The following is an 18188-nucleotide window of genomic DNA, read 5'->3' on the forward strand; positions in this document are numbered from 1 at the left end:
ACCCCAGTGACGGTAGCCGGAAGAGTTCAAAAGACCTCCAGCGCTCCTCCAGCCGCTCACGGCTGAAGTTCAAGGGTGTGTTTCGTTTCTTCCCTGTGGGACGTTAAAGACCTGACCTTCTGAGTTGGTTTTCTTAGTAAATTTGAGATTTTATTCTTACTCATATACATAGTTGGTATGAATTTATTAGAGAATACAAAGATAGTTAATATGTGAATATTTTAAAATGTACCTTACAAATACAGAACAAATCATTCTGGGCCCATGGAGTGCGCGAACCGTGTGCACAAACTGCCATTTACATTACAACTACCCTCAGGTGAATAATCGTTTGGTTTGGGTAAAGGGTGAATAAGATAGCCAAGTTTTAGGACCTCAGAGCCCTGCTGATGAGACAGACATAAACAGATTTACATTAATCCCAAGTGGAGGGCACTTCCACAGAGACATGACCCAATGAAACAATTACCCTCCTGACAGAGCTGATACAAGGAATATTTGTGTGGGGTTTTTAGTAAAAGACATGTATCTTTTTAATGTTTATTTATTTTTCAGAGAGAGAGAGACCCAATGGGGAAGGAGCAAAGAGACAGGGGTCAGAGGATCCGAAGTGGGCTCTGTGCTGAGAGTAGAGAGCCTGATGGAGGGTTTGAATTCAGGAACTGGGAGATCATGTCCTGAGCTGAAGTCGGCTACATAATTGATTGAGCCACCCAGGCACCCCAAGAGACAAATATCTTAAAGGAAGACAACTGGAAGTTTATGGAAAGTGATGTGTAGGGGTAATGTGCTTGTGCCTTAGGGGTGTCAAGCTTGGTTTTTATTAAAATAACCTTGATTTACAGTGTTCTTTAAGTCAACTCAGCAAGCACTGTGGAAGATACACTAGGATACAAAATATACATGATATAGATTAAACATATATTGATTGAGCATTTACTATACACCAGGCTCTGCTATATAGTAGGACAAATCTTCAAGGAGGTACATTCTTGTCAGGGAGTCTTTGTTCTCAACAGACACTCTATAGAGAGACCTTTCAGCCATATAGAAAAGATGCTAATTGAGGGCCAAAGTGGGTTTGTACCTCAGTAACACTCTTTTCAGACCTCTTGTCAACCATCTACCCAACTAAAAATCTTTACAAGGGTTTTCCCAGGCTGTAACCTGTTCCTATTTTCTTTCCATCCGCACTCCCACAACTGGCCCAGAGAGAAAACAGTAAATTTCAGAATTTACAGGGATTGCTGTGTATTGAATATTCAGGGAAGGCTTCAGGGAAGTCATGGAAGAAATGGAAATGGAGCTGAAACTCAGTCTAATGGAGAAGCCTAGATAAGTGGAGAAATCTAAGAGACAAAATTGGTCAGAAGACTATGGCAAAGACAGACACACTCAGGGAACAGAGCTTAGCCTGGATGGAGTGTTTATTGGTGGTTTAGGAACACTGGATGGGTAGAGAAGCACATAGTCAATCACAATAATCCAAGGTGACACATGAATAGAACCTGAATTATAGGGGTGAATAGAAAAGATGGCATATGTAGGTTCTGTTCTGGATCCTAACAGACCTGTATTTGAGTCCCAGCTCATGACCTCCTGGCTGGGAAATTTCTTAATCTTTCTAAGTCTGCTTTCTCCTCTCTAAAATGACATCCTTTTTTCTTTAATGATATATTTAACCCAGTATATTAGTATTAGTATTATTTTAACACGTAGTCAATATAAAAATTATTCATGAGATTTTTACATTCTTTTCTCATACTAAGCCTTTTGAAATATTGTGTGTATTTTTCAAGTATAGTATATCTCAATTCAGACTAGCCACATTTCAGTTTCTCATAGCCACATGTATTATTGGACAGCATAGTTAAAACACTTTAGTCATAAGAGAATGCTCAAGATCTATTGCTAAATAAAAAGGCAGACTGCAAAACTATGCTGTGTGATCTAATTGTGTAACACACGCATGAAAATATACATATGTATGGATATGTAGAAAATAGTATTGAAAAGAGTCCTCGACAGAAACTTGTATTGGGGATAATTTTTTATATTTTGTCTACTTTTATGTATTCTCTGTTTGATCATGCCTTTCTTTTATAGTTGGGAAAAAAATGTGATTTTCTAAAGGAGAGATATATTTGTTTCTTATTATCACTGTAACAAACTATGAAAAACTTACCTTAAAACAACACAAATTTGTTACCTTACAGTTCTGTAGTTCATTAGTCTGAAACAAGTCTCACTGGACTAAAATCAGTGTGCCAGCAGGGTTGTATTCCTTCTGGACACTTTAGAGCAGACTCTGTTTCCTTGCTTTCTCCAGCTTCCAGGGGCTGCCTACATTCCTTGGCTCATGGTCCCCTTCCTCTATTTTCAAAGTCAGCTATGTTGCATGTCTCTGATCCTGACTTCGATGTCACATCTCCCATTCTGACTGTTCTTTTCTGCCTCCCTCTTCCATAATCTCCCTTGTGATTACATTGGGTCTACTTGGATAATCAAGGATAATCCTCCTATTTTAATGTCAGCTGATTAGCGACCTCAATTTCATCCGCAACTCCATTCCCCTTTGCTTCATAACATAACATGATTCAGGGATTAGGCCATAGAACCCAACTTGGAAGGGTCATTATTCTGCCTACCACAAAAGGCATAGTCACGATTGCACTATCTAAAAAATATCTCTATTCTCCTCTCAGGGATATGGTAGGACTATACTTCCCTGATGCCTTTAAAGTTAGGATATGACTCGCTTTGGCCAATGCAATAGAAGTGGAAGTGACATGCGTCGATTCTGGGTAGAAGCTTTACAACACAATGTGTGTCTGCCATGTTCTCTTTGCCCTGACTTTGTTATAAGGGAAGTATTGATTGAAATGGCACTTATGTCAGCTGGATCTGAGAAAGATTAAGATAAGCAGAACCTTCCTACTATTTTTCACTGGCTGGACTCTGTGAGTGAGAAATAAATGGTATGGTAGTGTGTTATTCCACTGAGATTCAGGGGTTGTTTGGTCCTATAGACAAACTTAGCTTGTCCTGACTGGTAGAAGAGGTTAAGTAATGTATCTGTTTTAGTTAGGGGTGTGTGTGTGTGTGTGTGTGTGTGTGTGTGTGTGTGTAAATGCTGAGACAGGTTAAGTGATAGAGACCATGAGAGTGTGAAGAGGAAATGGGGACATTAAGGGGGTGGGGGGACACTGGAAATAAGCTATGTTGATCACCATGCTTTCTCCTAAGTTAGAACAAAATGGCTTATCCAAGTTAGGGGCATCTTTGGGCCCACCTTTGACCTCTAGAGAAGCCCTAAATTTTGTAATAGAACCCATTTGCTGCTCAAGAGCCCTTCAGCTGCTAGCCCAAGGGAACCCTGGATGTTTGGGGCCCTCAGGAGGGTTTTTCCCTGAGGCATCACCTCCCCAAGGCTTCTTAGGCTGGTAAGGTACTATATTCTAGGGGACTCTGGACTCCCTGAAGTTTGTATGTGGATCAGGGACATGTTTTCATGCCATCCCAAGACTGAGCTACTGCCTCACTGTATCTGTAAGCCATATGAAGCATCCAGTAGTTTGCAAAACATGTTCACTATTGTGTTTCCATTTTGTCCTCTCAATAATCCCATGAGATGAACAGGGATTTTTGTTTTTTATTTTTATATTTTAAATTAAATGTTTATTTATTTTGAAAGAGAGAGTGTGCATGCACATGCATGGGAGGGGCAGAGAATCCCAAGCAGGCTCCATACTGTCAATAAAGAGCCCAATGTGGGGCTCGATCCCATGAACTACAAGATCATGACCTGAGCCAAGATCAAGGGTCAGACACTCAACTGAATGAGCCACCCAGGTGCCCCAGGGACTGTTTTTTAGATTAAGACACTGAGGATTACAGTGGTAGAAAAATAGAAGAACTGGGAATAGAATCTAGAGTGGGATTCATCCCATACCAGGGCTGTGGAGAGTACTTCCAGAGGAACAAATCTACCTCAGTGAACACCACTCATTAGTCTATGATGATTTGTTGAGCACCTACTCTGTGCTCTGTGTTGCTATCCCTAATGGCTGAGAGTATAGTCCCAAGAAGCCACAAAAGATACTCCCCAAATCAGTAGATAATTTCATAACCTTCCATTTCTGTTTACTTGAGTAGATATATCCTCCTAGGTCCCACTTAGAAAATCTAAGAAGTTATTAATTCAGACTAATAGTAATGAGGTCTGTGAAACAGCTAAGTGCCAGATGTTGTGCTTTTCTGGCTACTTCAGAGCTAGCAGTAATTAAAAACAATTTTCCTGGAATTGAGCTGACATCATCCACAGAAGCTCTACATAGAGATGTTCTGACCTGATAAAGCCCTCTATGAAATGAAGCTGTTAACTGAAAGAGTCATGTTAAACTCAACTCCTACCTGTGGTAGGCAGAAAGGGGGAAAAATCAAAGTTTACTAGATAGAAAAGAAAAAACAAGCAAACCAAGAGAATATGGAAATACCATATTTTAACTTCTAAGAGGGCACAACATAGCCAAAAGATATAAATTATCACTCTAAGATAGGACACTTGAAAACTTTTTAATTCATTTGAAAAAGAGAGTCTCTTAGTAGTTACATTGCGATCTCGCTTTGAACTTGTGTCGATTTTCATTTACAAATGTGTTGAACTAGTCATGGGCGCCTGGGTGGCTCCGTCAGTTAAGCATCCAGCTTCTGCTCAGGTCATGATCTCATGGTTTGTGGGTTCAAGCCCCTCATCAGGCTCTGCGCTGACAGCTCAGAGCCTGGAGCCTGCTTCAGATTCTGTGTCTCCCTCTCTCTCTGCCCCTCCCCTGTTTGTGCTCGGTCTCTCTCTCTCTCTCTCTCTCTCTCTCTCTCTCTCTCTCAAAAATAAACATTCAAAAATATTAAAAATAAATCGGGGTGCCTGGGTGGCTCAGTCAGTTGGGCATCCGACTTTGGCTCAGGTCATGATCTCACAGCTTGTGAGTTCCAGCCCCCTGTTGGGCTCTGTGCTGACAGCTTAGAGCCTGGAGCCTGCTTCAGATTCTGTGTCCCTCTCTCGCTTTGTCTCTCCCCACTGGTGCTCTGTCTCTATCTCAAGAAAAAATAAACATTAAAAATTTTTTTTAATAAATAAATAGATAAATCAAGGGGCCCAAGCAAACCTTTCAGAAAGGCCATCTCATCCATTACTATCTGAAAAAAATGGATCAATCTGGCCCCGTTCGTACACCAAACCCCCTCACATTTACCTTTAGCCTTCTCTGGATTAGAAAAAGCCTGAATTTAAAATGCACCCAATATTCAAATTATAGCATATGAAGAATCAACAAATCTACATGTGGTATTTTAAGCATTTTAAACAATAAGCTAAACCAAATCCTCCCACTATAATTCAAAAAGTATTTACATAGCACTTACTATGTTCTCCGTTCTGTGCCAGCCATTAGGGAGGGTGGTAAGGAATTGCAAAACCCAGCCTCTGTACTTTAGTATCTGGGAATTTCATTAAAGAGAAGATTCGTGAAACCCTATACAAGAGAATAAAGTTCAAACCAAAATGAGATGGAAATAGCTAATGCAGAGGAAAGTTTGGAAGAGGAAAGATCAGTGTGAGACGGACCATTCATTCATTCAACATATATTTCCCAAATATAGAACTGTGTGCCAAGCACTATTCTATACACTGGAGATATGGTATGAAAAAGACAAAGTTCTTGCTCTCACGGAGTTCATGTTGTCACATGGGACACAGAGAGCACACCAATAAACAAACAAGTACATGCTATAGCGTCTGATGGTGGTTAAGTGCTGTGAAGAATGCAACAGAGTGCTGGTGTGGTGCCCTTTTAGATGGAGGCCAGGAACACCCTATCTGAGGAGGTGACCTTTAAGCAGAATCCCTACTGATGTGAGGAATGAGCCCCATAAAGATCTGGGAGAAGAGTGCTCTCTGCAAAGAGATCAGCAAGGGAGGTGACATGATGTGGCTGTGTTCCAGACAGCAAAAAAGGCTAACGGAACTGGAACTGAGTAAGTGTGGGGGAGATGTCCAATCCGGCCCAGGAGACATCGCTCAAGTGAAGTCTTGTTGTTGACTTGAAGTCCATGTTGACTTGACATGGGATTAGTTTGTCATCCTGAGCACATGGGGAGAATCTTCCAGCTGATCAGTTAAATTTCTACCACCTGATGCCATAAGGACTTATAATTGGGTTAGAGAAAAGTAAAGAGAATTAAAGAGTTACATTTTCTACATGTCTATAAGGCATATATTTGAGGACTCAAGTTAACAGTTCTTATAACACATCTATTTGCTCCCTTATCAACTATTTTGGGTTTTAATTGCTAACTCTTTTTAAAAAACTGTTCTCAGGGGCACCTGCGTGGCTTAGTCAGTTGAGCGCCTGATTTTGGCTCAGGTCATGATTTCACGGTTCGTGAGTCTGAACCCCACATTGGGCTCTGTGCTGACAGCTCAGAGCCTGGAGCTTGCTTTGGATTCTGTGTCTCCCTCTCTCTCTGCCCCTCCCCTGCATTCTCTCTCTCTCTCTCTCAAAAATAAACATAAAAACATTTTAATAAAAAAATAAAATGTTTAAAAAAACATTCTCAGATTGATGATGATAAAGGAAGCAAAATGGGAATGAATAATCCTATCTTCACACTGCCTTCTGTAAGCAGTGGCAATGGTCTTGCCTCTTTGAAGAGCTTTAAAACCCCTTTCAAGGCCTCTAAATTGAATTACCAATTTATAGGAAATACAAGGGACAGAGGAACATGGTAAACACCACCACAGGGATGTAGTTGGCAGAATCCGGACTGTGGGGAACTCTACAGAACAACCTGGTTTCTTCCAAAAAATTGTGAGAACACAAAAAGGTAGACAGTGGGAAATGTAGGAAAACCTATAGAGTAAAAGAGACTTCAGGAACATGTCAACCAATCACAATGTGTAGAACTTATATGGATCCCGACACAAACTGCAGAGAGGAAAGACAAAAAAAAAAACCTACAAATATTTATGACCTGGAGGTAACTGGAAATTTGAACATTAATAGTCTATTTATGATACTAAGGAATTATTGTAGGAATAACTGTAGGAATTATTGTAGGAATATTGTAAGGAATCTCTTTGTAGGATGGCAAGGGCATTATGGTTTAGAAATACATACCAAAATATTTTCCAGTCAAACAAGATAATGATTAGTATTTGCTTCAAAATCATATAAGTCGGCTCGGCAGATAGGTGGACAGGAGTAGGGGGCATTGATGGGGAGGGAAATAAATCAGGAGTTAGCAAACTGTTTCTATAAAAGGCCAGATCATGGCTGTGGGCCAAGGTCTTTGTTGCCACTACTCAACTCTGTCACTATTAAAGTAGCCACAGACAAAATATAAAGAATGAGTATGATTATATTCCAATGCAACTTTATAAAAACAAGGAGTGAGCTGGACTTGGCCTTTAGTTACCCCTGGTCAAAATGATCATTATTGTAGCTGATTCATGGTTACATGGGAGTCCATTACATTACTCTGTCTACTTTAGCATATGTTTGACATTTTTCATCACACAATATTTAAAATGAGTTAACGTCTTTATCACATTATTCTCAAGACTCAGATCACTCATCAGCCTTCTCAGCATTATTCTTTAATTTTTTTTTTTTTTTAGAGAGGGGTGGAGGGGCAGAGAGACAGAGAGAGCGAGAATCTGAAGTAGGCTCCACACTGAGCACAGAGCCCCATGCAGGGCTCAATCTCACAACTGTGAGATCATGACCTGAGCCGAAATCATGAGCCAGACACATAACCAACTGAACCACCCAGGCGCCCTCAGCTTTATTCTTGTGGGTGAGTGTCCTTCTTCTACTTGACTTGGTTCACATACCCTTTATTTCTCCTTTTGTGTATTGGCTTTTAAACACCAAACTCACATGAGGGCCCTTTGAACAACCACATTAATTTCATTGTGGCCTCCCTACTTTCTGCCATGTTGAGATTATTCTTCCATATATGTTTTTTATTTTAAAGTTTCTGTCTTGTTTTGTTTTGTTTTATTTTCATTGTTTGGTTTTCTCACTCCTCTTAAGCTATCCCACTGTAAGTGGAATGAGGCCACACCCAGCATTTCTCTAAATAACTTAAGAAATATAAAAACCCTGCTTCTCTCAGTCTAAGGTGCTTATTCCACAAATATTTACTGAGGCTACTATGAGCCAGACTTTATGGCAGTATCTGTGGAAGCAAATATAAATATGATTCAGTCCCAAATCATGGGGAGCTCCCAGAGTTCCACAAACCCTCCCTTTCCTCTCTTCAACACCAAAACACTGTCCTCTAAGTTTCCCATCTCTTTAATATCACCAGTTATTCTCATTATGGGTAGAATTCAGCTCAGTATATCAATTGCCTGTGCTTTTCCTTTTGCATTCTAGAAAGACAGACTGACTCAGGGTAAGTAAACATGGGTGCAGCCCCAGGAAAGAGGGAACCTGGAGCTTAACAGAGTTTCCTGAGCTTCAATTATCTGCACATTATAACACTATTACTTACTTAACATTTTTTAATTGATTCATTTTAAAAAACTGATGTAGCCATTAATATTTGGAGAGGCTAACTTGGGCTTTCCCACCATCTATACCTCCAGCATTCACCTGGGAGAAAGACCTTTCTGTACACACTGTCCTCAGGGTTATCAACTTGCTGAGGTTATTTTAAAAACCCCAGTTTATTTTTTTAATGTTTATTTATTCATTTTGAGAGGGGGGAGGGACAGAGAGGGAAAGAGAGAGAGAGAGAGAATCCCGAACAGCCTCCACACTGTCAGCACAGAGCCCAAGGTGGGGCTCTCTCACAAACCATGAAATCATGACCTGAGCCTAATCAAAGAGTTGGACTCAACCAACTGAGCCACCCAGGAGCCCCTAAACCTCCCAGTTTAGTCTTAAAAGCCACAGCTTTTGATTAGTGTGAGCCTTCTAGGGGAAACAAAAGCTTTGGAGAATCAACAATTAAGTCCATCAGGAAGAAGGGCATAAAGAGAGTGGATTATAAGCAGTAAGTCCAAAATATGCATGATCCTCAAAGGGAAATGAAACAAGATGGGAGTAGGAGAATCAGGAAAGATGTGACTGGAGCTTGAATGCTTTGATGGATGGCAGAGAGGGGTTCAGGCTAATTCTAGCAAGTGCTGTAAAGCAGCGTTTCTTATACTTTAATGTGCAGGCAGGGTCTGGCTCAGTGGATCTGGAGCCACTGCATTTCTAACAAGCTCCCGGGTGATACTGATGTTTATGACCCACAGACTATGTTCTGATTAGCAAGGCTGTAGAAAATCCGAACTGCTCCCATGGTCTCCTGGGGAGGATCTGTTCTGAGATTGAGCTGTGGGCTCGCTCAGAGGCATGAGAAGGACAAAAAATAGGCCTCAGGAGCTGGTGCCAGGGCACAGTGTCAAGACTCAATGAGACTGCATCGTACCCTGTGAAGGAACAGAGCAGACGAGACACCCTGTTCTTCCCTGATGCCAGAATAAATGTCACTTCAGGGTGAAGGGAAGGGGAAGGGGACATCATTCTAAGGAGAATCCTGAACTGACCCCCAAAAGATTGAATTTTAAATTGCAGTTGATTGAATTTGATCATTCTTTCTGTTGCTCAGGAAGAAATAGAGCCCGAGGCTAATGTGATATCAATTATAGGGAAATAAAATGAAATTTCTGCATATGAGAGCGCTGAATGTAAAATTTCATACCTGCTAAAATGTTTACTTACCATTTTTATAATACATTATAAATTATATATAACATAAATTATATATAATAATTTAAAGTAAATTCTATGTAAATTTAATATCACTACAGAACAAAAGCCAAGATAACTTGAGAACCAAATCATTCTATTAATGTCTGATTGAAGGCTCTGAATCCAACTCTATAAAAAGGATTAAAGAATTTCTCTTTAACTAATCAGATGAATTGACAGAGTATTGAAAAGGGATTGATTTCTTCATGGTATGAGTCAATATTTTTTAAAACTTTAAATTTGGAAAATTTCAAATATACATGAAGTTGGCAGGATAATATAATGAAGGGCACCATCATCCAGCATCGACAATAGTCAACCCAGGACACAACCTTTGTTTCATCTGAAACCCTGTCCGCTTCTCTCATTGATTACTCTGGAGGAAATTCTCTATATCATATAATTTCATCCGCAAATAGCTCATTTTATAAAGCTCATCTCTATAGAGGTCATCTCTAAAAGACAACATCTATTTTATAACATAACTACAATATCATTATCACACCTACACAATGATAATCACTATCATCAAATATCCAGTTTGCAGATATCTAAGTGTCTTTTTCTTAATTGAAGTATAACTGACATACAATATTATATCAGTTTCAGGTGTACAACATAGTGATTTGACAATTATATACATTACAATGTGTTCACCACAATAAATGTCATCACCATCTGTCACCATACAAAGTTATTACAATATTTTTGATGATATATATTCCCTATGCAGTACTTTTCATCCCCATGATGTATTTATTTTACAACTGAAGGTTTATACCTCTTAATGCTCTTTACCCTTTTTTCTTCTTTTTCAAACTGCTTAAATCAGGTTCCGAATAAGGGCCACACAATGCAATTGATGGAGATAAGTTTTTTACATCTCTTTTAATTTGTAGGCTCTTCAACCCTTTTTCTTGCAATGTACGCTTGCTTTCTTTGGTTTTGTTTTGTTTTGTTTTGTTTTGTTTTATTAATGCAGTGACCATGTACCTGTTAAAACCATCTTGCTGTGAAAGTTGTCCCACACCTCAGGGAATGCTGACTCTCTAATCAATAATTGTAAGGTACTAATGTTCCTGGCAATAGGAGGCACTCAAAAATATTTGTTGAAGGGAAGGAAGGAAAAGGAGGGAAAGTAGGGAGGGTTGGGAAGAAGGAAGAGCTAGTGGGATTATGGGGTCCTCCTCCCAGTCTGAGGGACCCCTCATCAGTGACTCCTACATGGGTTAACCCCACACAACTGACCACTTCCTCCCCAAATTAAGATCTTCAATGCCTTCTCATAGCCTGCAGATCAAGTTCAAGCTTCTAAAAGTAAAATAGCAGGTTCTAGTCTGCTCCAGCCTACCTTTCCAGTTTCTTGCCCAGAGCCACCTGATTATAACGAAACTAATCCATGCTCATGGCTATGAAATCAAATACCGCAGATGGGTTTATGATGAAAAGCTGCAGTCCTCTCTTGGTACATCCCACTGTCATCCTGCTCTCCAGAAGCAACTACTTTTACTTACCTCTTCAGTTATTATCTTCACCTTTATGAAAATACGCCATCATGCAATCATATACTATCATGTCAACGCATAAATAACATGCTATTAAACAAATTTCTTGATAGAAGTTATTATCTATTCCTTCCTGTGATAGATGAGCATTGAGCTCACTTAGATCTCCTTACTACCCTACCCCTGCAACTCCCAATATCACCTTTTCAGCTACCAGTATGAGTTACTAACAGATATGAAAAATAAGGTCTCGATACGTGTGTTAAATGGTCTTGTCCCCCTCCCCTTTTTCCGTAATGTCTTCAGCTTTTCAAGCTGATTTTCCCCATTAGTGATAACCAAGGAAATTTCAGGTATTTTCCCTTTAAACTGCTGGTGAAGGAAATCTAAAAGATAAAAGAAAAATGTTTCTTCTTCCCAGAGGAAATAATAAAACCATTTAGGATAAAGTATTCTATTCATGCTAGATAAGGGCACTCTATGACCAGGAACAACAGCCTGATCAGGCAGACCCAGCTGTCACAGATCTTGCCAGGGTTCAGGGGCTCAATGTCGGTCTGTCCCGCCTCTTCACCAGATTCTGGAGAAAAGCAGAAATCTCATGCATCACAGAGCGAACTCCTCGGAGGTGGTGAATTGGCAACAGTCCCCAAAGTGCCCATCTACCTTTCTTCAATGTAGGAAGCCGTGTGAAAACAAATAATCCTATTCTGTTTTCTGTCACTAAGACTTCCCCTTTAAGTTATTTGTATAAAGAAGACTTAAGAACTGTGGACTTTAAAGTCCGATGTAACTCTGACCCCCTACAAGTCCACAGTTTTGTTGGTTGTCTTATTTGATAAACTGAGCACTAATGCTAATACTTAAATTGACATCACTTTTCTGAAAGGTGTAAATAACTAGGACATTTCTTTCACAAGTTCCTTCTTTTATTCATGAACGTAAAACTGATTCTATGTTTGTGTTGAAGCTTTTTTTCAAATAGAGAATTTGAAACTTTTGTTTTATTTTCTATCACCCAGATTTTATAATCCGTACTTTGGAGGGGGGGATTCCTCTCCGCAAGGGTCTGTTTATATTACCAGGGTTTTTAAAATTATGGTGAAATACACATAACATAAAATTTATCACCTTAGCTATTTTTAAATGGACAGTTCAATAGTGTTAAGTATATTCACATTGTTATGCAATCAATTTCCAAAACTTTATCTTACAAAACCCAAACTCTATCTCTATCAAACAATTCCTTTTTCCATGCTCCCATGCTCCAACCTCCTCCCCACCCCTCAAAGCCCCTGGAAATCACCATTCTACTTTCTGCCTCTATGAATTTGACTGCTCTAGGTACCTCATGTAAGTGGAAACACACAATATCTGTCTTTCTGTGGCCGGCTTACTTCACTTAGTATAATGTCCTCAAGGTTCATTCATGTTGTAGCATGTGTCAGAATTTTCCTTCTTTATTTCCTTTCTTTGTAAGGCCATTTTATGCATATGCCATGTTTTCTTATGTATTAATCTGTCAATAAACACTGACATTGCTTCCACTTTTTGGCTATTTTGAACAATGCTGCTACGAACACGGGTGTATAGATACTGGTTTGAGACATTGCCTTCTGGAATCTGTCTCTCCTCTCTCTCTCTCTCTCTCTCTCTCTCTCTCTCTCTCAGAAATATATATCTGAGGACACTAATTATAACTTTTAAAAGTTTTTTTCCCATGAATCAACTCCTAGGGATTAATTTTATTTGTTTTGTTTAATATTACATAGTTCTGTTCCCTGAAGATTTTGGTTCCCCATCCATACTTAAGAATGAGGCAATATAAAAGCTTGCCATCAGCTCTCTGCCTATGGCAAGGTTTGTCAACTACCAGGCATCACTTTAGGTGAACAGAGAGGGGACAGACATTAAGCTTTGGACCTCATAAAATGGAATGGGAAAAGGCTGTGTGCTGAGGCACCAATTCACACACTCAATGCTCAATCTCTCGTGAGACAATTTTTCCATTTCTTTACTTTTTTTTGGTGCTTTTGTTTGTTTTGTTTTATGAATTTGCTTAAATTCTTTTTCCCCCAGCTTTTTAAAGGTATACTTGAAAAATAAAAATTATTTTTATTTAGGTTGTACAATGTGATTTTTTTTTCCTTTTTAAGGTGTACAATGTAATGATGTACAATGTATGTATACATTGTGAAATTACACACGATGAGATGTTATTCAGCCATAAAAAAAGAAATCTTGCTATTTGTGACAACATTGATGGCATTAAGTGAAATAAGCCAGACACAGAAAAACAATTACTATATGCCCTCACTTACCTGTGTAATCTAAAAAGGTCAAACTCATAAAATCAGAGAGAAGATTGCCAGAGGCGGGGGTTGGTGGGAAATGGGGATACGTTGGTTGAAGGGTACAAACTTTCATTTATAAGACGAATCTAATGTACTACACGGTGACTATAGTTAGTACTATTGTATTACATTCCTGAAATTTACTGACAGTAAATCATAAGTGTTCTCACAACACATGCAAAACAAATGGTATCTTTCTATTTCTTTTGAAACTGAACCAATCAGTCAGTCAATCTCTCCCTCTCACTCTTGCTGTCTCTGTCTCTCTCTCATTGCTTGGAGAGAGTGAGGCATTCTCTGCAGAGATGCACAGGTGTTGCATATTCTACCTACAGACTTTCCAGTAACTCCTCTGTTTCCAGCCCCATAGTCTGCCCTCTCTGCAGACCTGACACTTCTGAATTCCAAGCCCTCCAGGCCTCTGAGGAGTAGTTGTACAGTCTCCTCAACTACAACATCCACCATGCATTCTTTTTAGTGGGGCTTCCTCCTCCCTGCCTCATTTAATCCTCTACTACCCACTTCAGTCTCTAGAAATTTGTTGAAATCTCTGATCAACTGATGCCCTCTGCTTATTTTTGTGAGTTCATGACTTTACCATTTATGGTAATTTTTAGGGGTTTGGAGGGACAGGAGCTAAACACACATGCTTAATCCACCATATTGAATTACAAGTCTGAAAGTGTAGTTCAAAAGTCTTACCATCGCCACTGATCTTCTTCCTGCAGATGTAGGCTCCCATCTGGGATCATTTCTATTCAGCCCTGGGAACTTCCTAAGTATTTCCTGCAGTGCAGGTCTAGTGCCAACAAATTCTCTCAGCTTTTGTTTTTCTGAAAATGCCTAGATTTGGCCATTATTTTTCCATTTAAAAAATTTTTACTTTGAATTAATTTTAAGCTTACAGAAAATTGCAAGAAGAGTACAAAGAACTCCCAAGAGTTCCTTTCAACTGGTAACATTTAATTGTTAACATTTTGCCACATTTGCTTAATCATTTTATCTGTCTTTCTCTCTCTCTCTGTCTCTGAATATGCTTTATATATGTTACAATTTTTGACATTATACATAACATAATTTTGTACAATATACATACTACATATAACATAAGTTTTGAACCCATTTGAAAGGAAGTTGTGGATATAATAACTCAGTTTAGGGAATTAGCATAGAAACAATACTATCATCTAATCCACAGACCCCACTCACATTTCACTGATTGTGCTGATAATATTCTTTATAAGTCTACAATCTAATCCAGGATCACATATTGCACTTAATGATCACGTCTCTTGAATTTCCTTTAATCTGAAACATTATATGTTTTTGTCTTTAACAACCTTGACATTTTTGAAGCATCTATGCCACTTATCTTGCAGAATATCATGCAGTTTGGGTTTGTCTGGTATGTCTTTATCATTCAAGAGAGGTTTTTCTGCCTATTTGGTAGGAGTAACATAGAAGTAATTCTGTGTCCTTCTTGGTGCATCCTATCAGAGGGCACACAATATTAGTTGTCTTCATTACTGGTAATGCTAAATTTTACTACTTGGTTAAGGTGGTATGTGTCCCTAAATAACCAAAACAGTGTTGCAAAAGAAAAAGTTGGAGGACTCACTTTTCTCAGTTACAAAGCTACAGGATCAAAAACAGTGTGGTACTGCCACAAAGACAGACATATAGGCCAATGCAATAGAATAAAAAGCCCCAAAATAAACCCTTACATATACAGTCAAATGATTTTCCATAAAACCATTTAATGGGGAAGAACATTCAATGGGCAAAGGACAATCTTTTCAACAAATGTTCTTGATTTCAACAAATCTTTCAACAAATGTCCCTTATATTATATCCAAAAACTAATTCAAAATGGATCAAAGACCCAAAGGTAAGAGCTAAAACTATAAAAGTCTCAGAAAAGAACATAAGAGAATCTTCATAACATTGGGTCTTGGCTATGACGTCAAAAGTACAACAACAAAAATTAGATAAATTAGTACGTCAAAATTTAAAACTTTTTTGCACCAAAGGACACAATCAACAGACTAAAGAGGCAACTTACAGAATAAAGGAAAATATTTGCAAATCCTCTATTTGATAAAGGGCTAATAAAGAACTCCTACTTGGGGCACCTGGGTGGCTCAGTCAGCTAAGCATCTGATTTCAGTTCAGATCATGATCTCATCGCTCATGAGTTCAGCCCCGCATTGGGCTCTCTGCTGTCAGCGTGAAGCCGGCTTCAGTTCCTGTCTCCCTCTCTCTCTGCCCCTCCCCAGTTCATGCTTTCTCTCTGTCTCAAAAATAAATAAAAACATCAAAAAAAATTTTTTAAAAGAACACTTACAACTCAACAATAAAAAAAAACCAATTCAAAAACGGGCAAAGGACATGAACAGATACTTCTCTAAGATATCCGAATGGCCAATAAGCACATGAAAACATGCTCAATATTACTGATAACTGGAAAATGCGAATCAAAACCACAATGAAATACCATTTTACACCCATTAGAATGGCTATTATTAAAAAGAAAACAACAAAAACCAAAAAATAACAAGTGTTGGAGAGGATGTAAAAAACAAACAAACAAACAAAAATATGCCCTGCTGGTAGGAATACAAAATCATACAGCTATTATGGAAAATAGTATAATAGTTCCTCAAAAAATTAAACATGGAATTAGCATAAGATCCTCAAAAAATTAAACATGGTATTAGCATAAGATACAGCAATTCTACTTCTGGGTACATACCCAAAAGAATTGAAAGCAGGGTCTTGAAGAAATATTTGTACACTCATGTTCATTAACAGTAATAGTTATAATAGCTAAAACATGGAAGCAACCCAGTGTCCGTTGGTTGATGAATGGATAAACAAAATGTGCATATACATACAATTGACTATTAGTCAGCCTTAAAAAGAAGGGAAATCCTGCTACATGCTACTATAGGGATGAACCTTGAATATATCCTCATTATATTATTTGTCAATCAATCTTGACCATATCAGCCATCTAACTCTGCTTCCACCAACAATGCTAGCCAAATCCTTGACCCTGGCCCCACTGATGGTGCCTGTTGAATTCTTGCATCTGATAAAAATGAAATGAAAGCCTTCCATTTTGGAGGATATTTTCACTGAATATAGAATTTCAGGTTGACAGATTTTTTTTTTTTCATTACTTTAAAGGATGTCATTCCATCTGGCTTCCCTTGTTTCTACTGAATGTCAGCCATCATTCCTACTATTGTACTTCCAAATGTATCATGTTTTCCTCTGGGTGCTTTTAAGCTTTTCTCATTATTTTTGTTTTTCAGCAGTTTGATTATGATAACTATGATGCCTGAATAATTGCCTCAATCTCGCTTCTCCTTCCACAGTGACCCTGTATAATGACCACATTACAAGATGGAAGGAGCCTAGAAATCAGAATCAGTGCTTGAAGGAGACCCATGAAGAAAAGCCGACTGCCCCACTAAGACTGAGATTGGTAAACAAACAAACAACAACAATAACAACAAAAGTTTTCGTGATTTTAAGCCACTTAGATTTCAGGGTTTATTACAACAGTATAGCCTGGCCTATCTGACTAGTGTATGAATCAAAGCATGTAGTAAGACTATTTTCAACTAGTAAAAAGGAAGCTAGTTAGCATGTATATTGTTATCACCCTTGAGCAATACCATGAGCATATGCTTTGTATTAGTATTCAGATGAAAGCTAACTCACACACACATGTGCACATACACAAACATATTTAAAGTACAATGCCATGAAAGTAGATCTCAGAGATCATTTCAAAAATAACTTCCATATTTAAAAATGATTGACTTCCTCACTTCATGCTTTGAGAGTTCAAGTGGCTAATCAAGTCTTATATGACCAATAATACAAAATTATACTCACAAGCATCATATTATCAACATATTTTGTAACAGAGAAAAAAAAACTATGTCTTCTGAGTTAGTGTCTATAGGCCAGGTATTGGAATCTAAACCAAGGCCAAACATCACATTTTAGAAGAGCAAATACTTATTTTTATTTTGATTTTTTAGTGTTTATTGATTGAGAGAGTGAGAGACAGAGTGAGGAGGGGAGGGGCAGAGAGAGAGGAAGACACAGATAATGTTACAATCATCATCATGGTCAATATCATCATCCGTCTAGTAAGGGAATTCAGATATTATTAGTACTGACCACAACTTCGTCATCCACCTGGTGTAAGAATGTGAAAAAAAGAATGTAAACGATATCATTTTTGATCTTTCTTTCCACGTCCTTTAGTAAAATACAAGTTTTGCTATAAATGGCATACATGTTAAACACCTGAGAATTGTGATAGGTGGTTTTTTTTAAGTTTTATTTATTTATTTTGAGAGAGAGAGAGAGAGCACATGACAGGAAGAGGCAGAGAGAGAGGGGGAGAGAGAATCCCAAGCAGGCTCTACACTGGTAGCACAGAGCCCAACACGTGGCTCAAACCCACAAACCATGAGATCATGACCTGAGCCAAAACCAAGAGT

General features: G+C 38.6%; 1 protein-coding gene across 2 annotated transcripts in view; it reads right to left on the reverse strand.

Annotated features, from left to right (window-relative positions):
• Window positions 1-5: 5 nt before the first annotated feature.
• Window positions 6-18188, reverse strand: part of RGS22 (regulator of G protein signaling 22) — a 176143-nt gene continuing 157960 nt past the window's right edge. Inside the window, exons 29-30 of one of the 2 annotated variants that reach the window (XR_006212830.1) lie at window positions 5422-5531; window positions 6-93 (exon numbers count right to left, since the gene is read on the reverse strand). The gene's annotated coding sequence lies outside the window, so the exon portion shown is untranslated. The remainder of the gene's footprint in view (window positions 94-5421; window positions 5532-18188) is intronic. The other variant, XM_042972794.1, reaches the window with a different exon arrangement.

Source organism: Panthera tigris, chromosome F2 (genome assembly GCF_018350195.1).
Source record: "Panthera tigris isolate Pti1 chromosome F2, P.tigris_Pti1_mat1.1, whole genome shotgun sequence".
Lineage (NCBI taxonomy): Eukaryota > Metazoa > Chordata > Mammalia > Carnivora > Felidae > Panthera > Panthera tigris.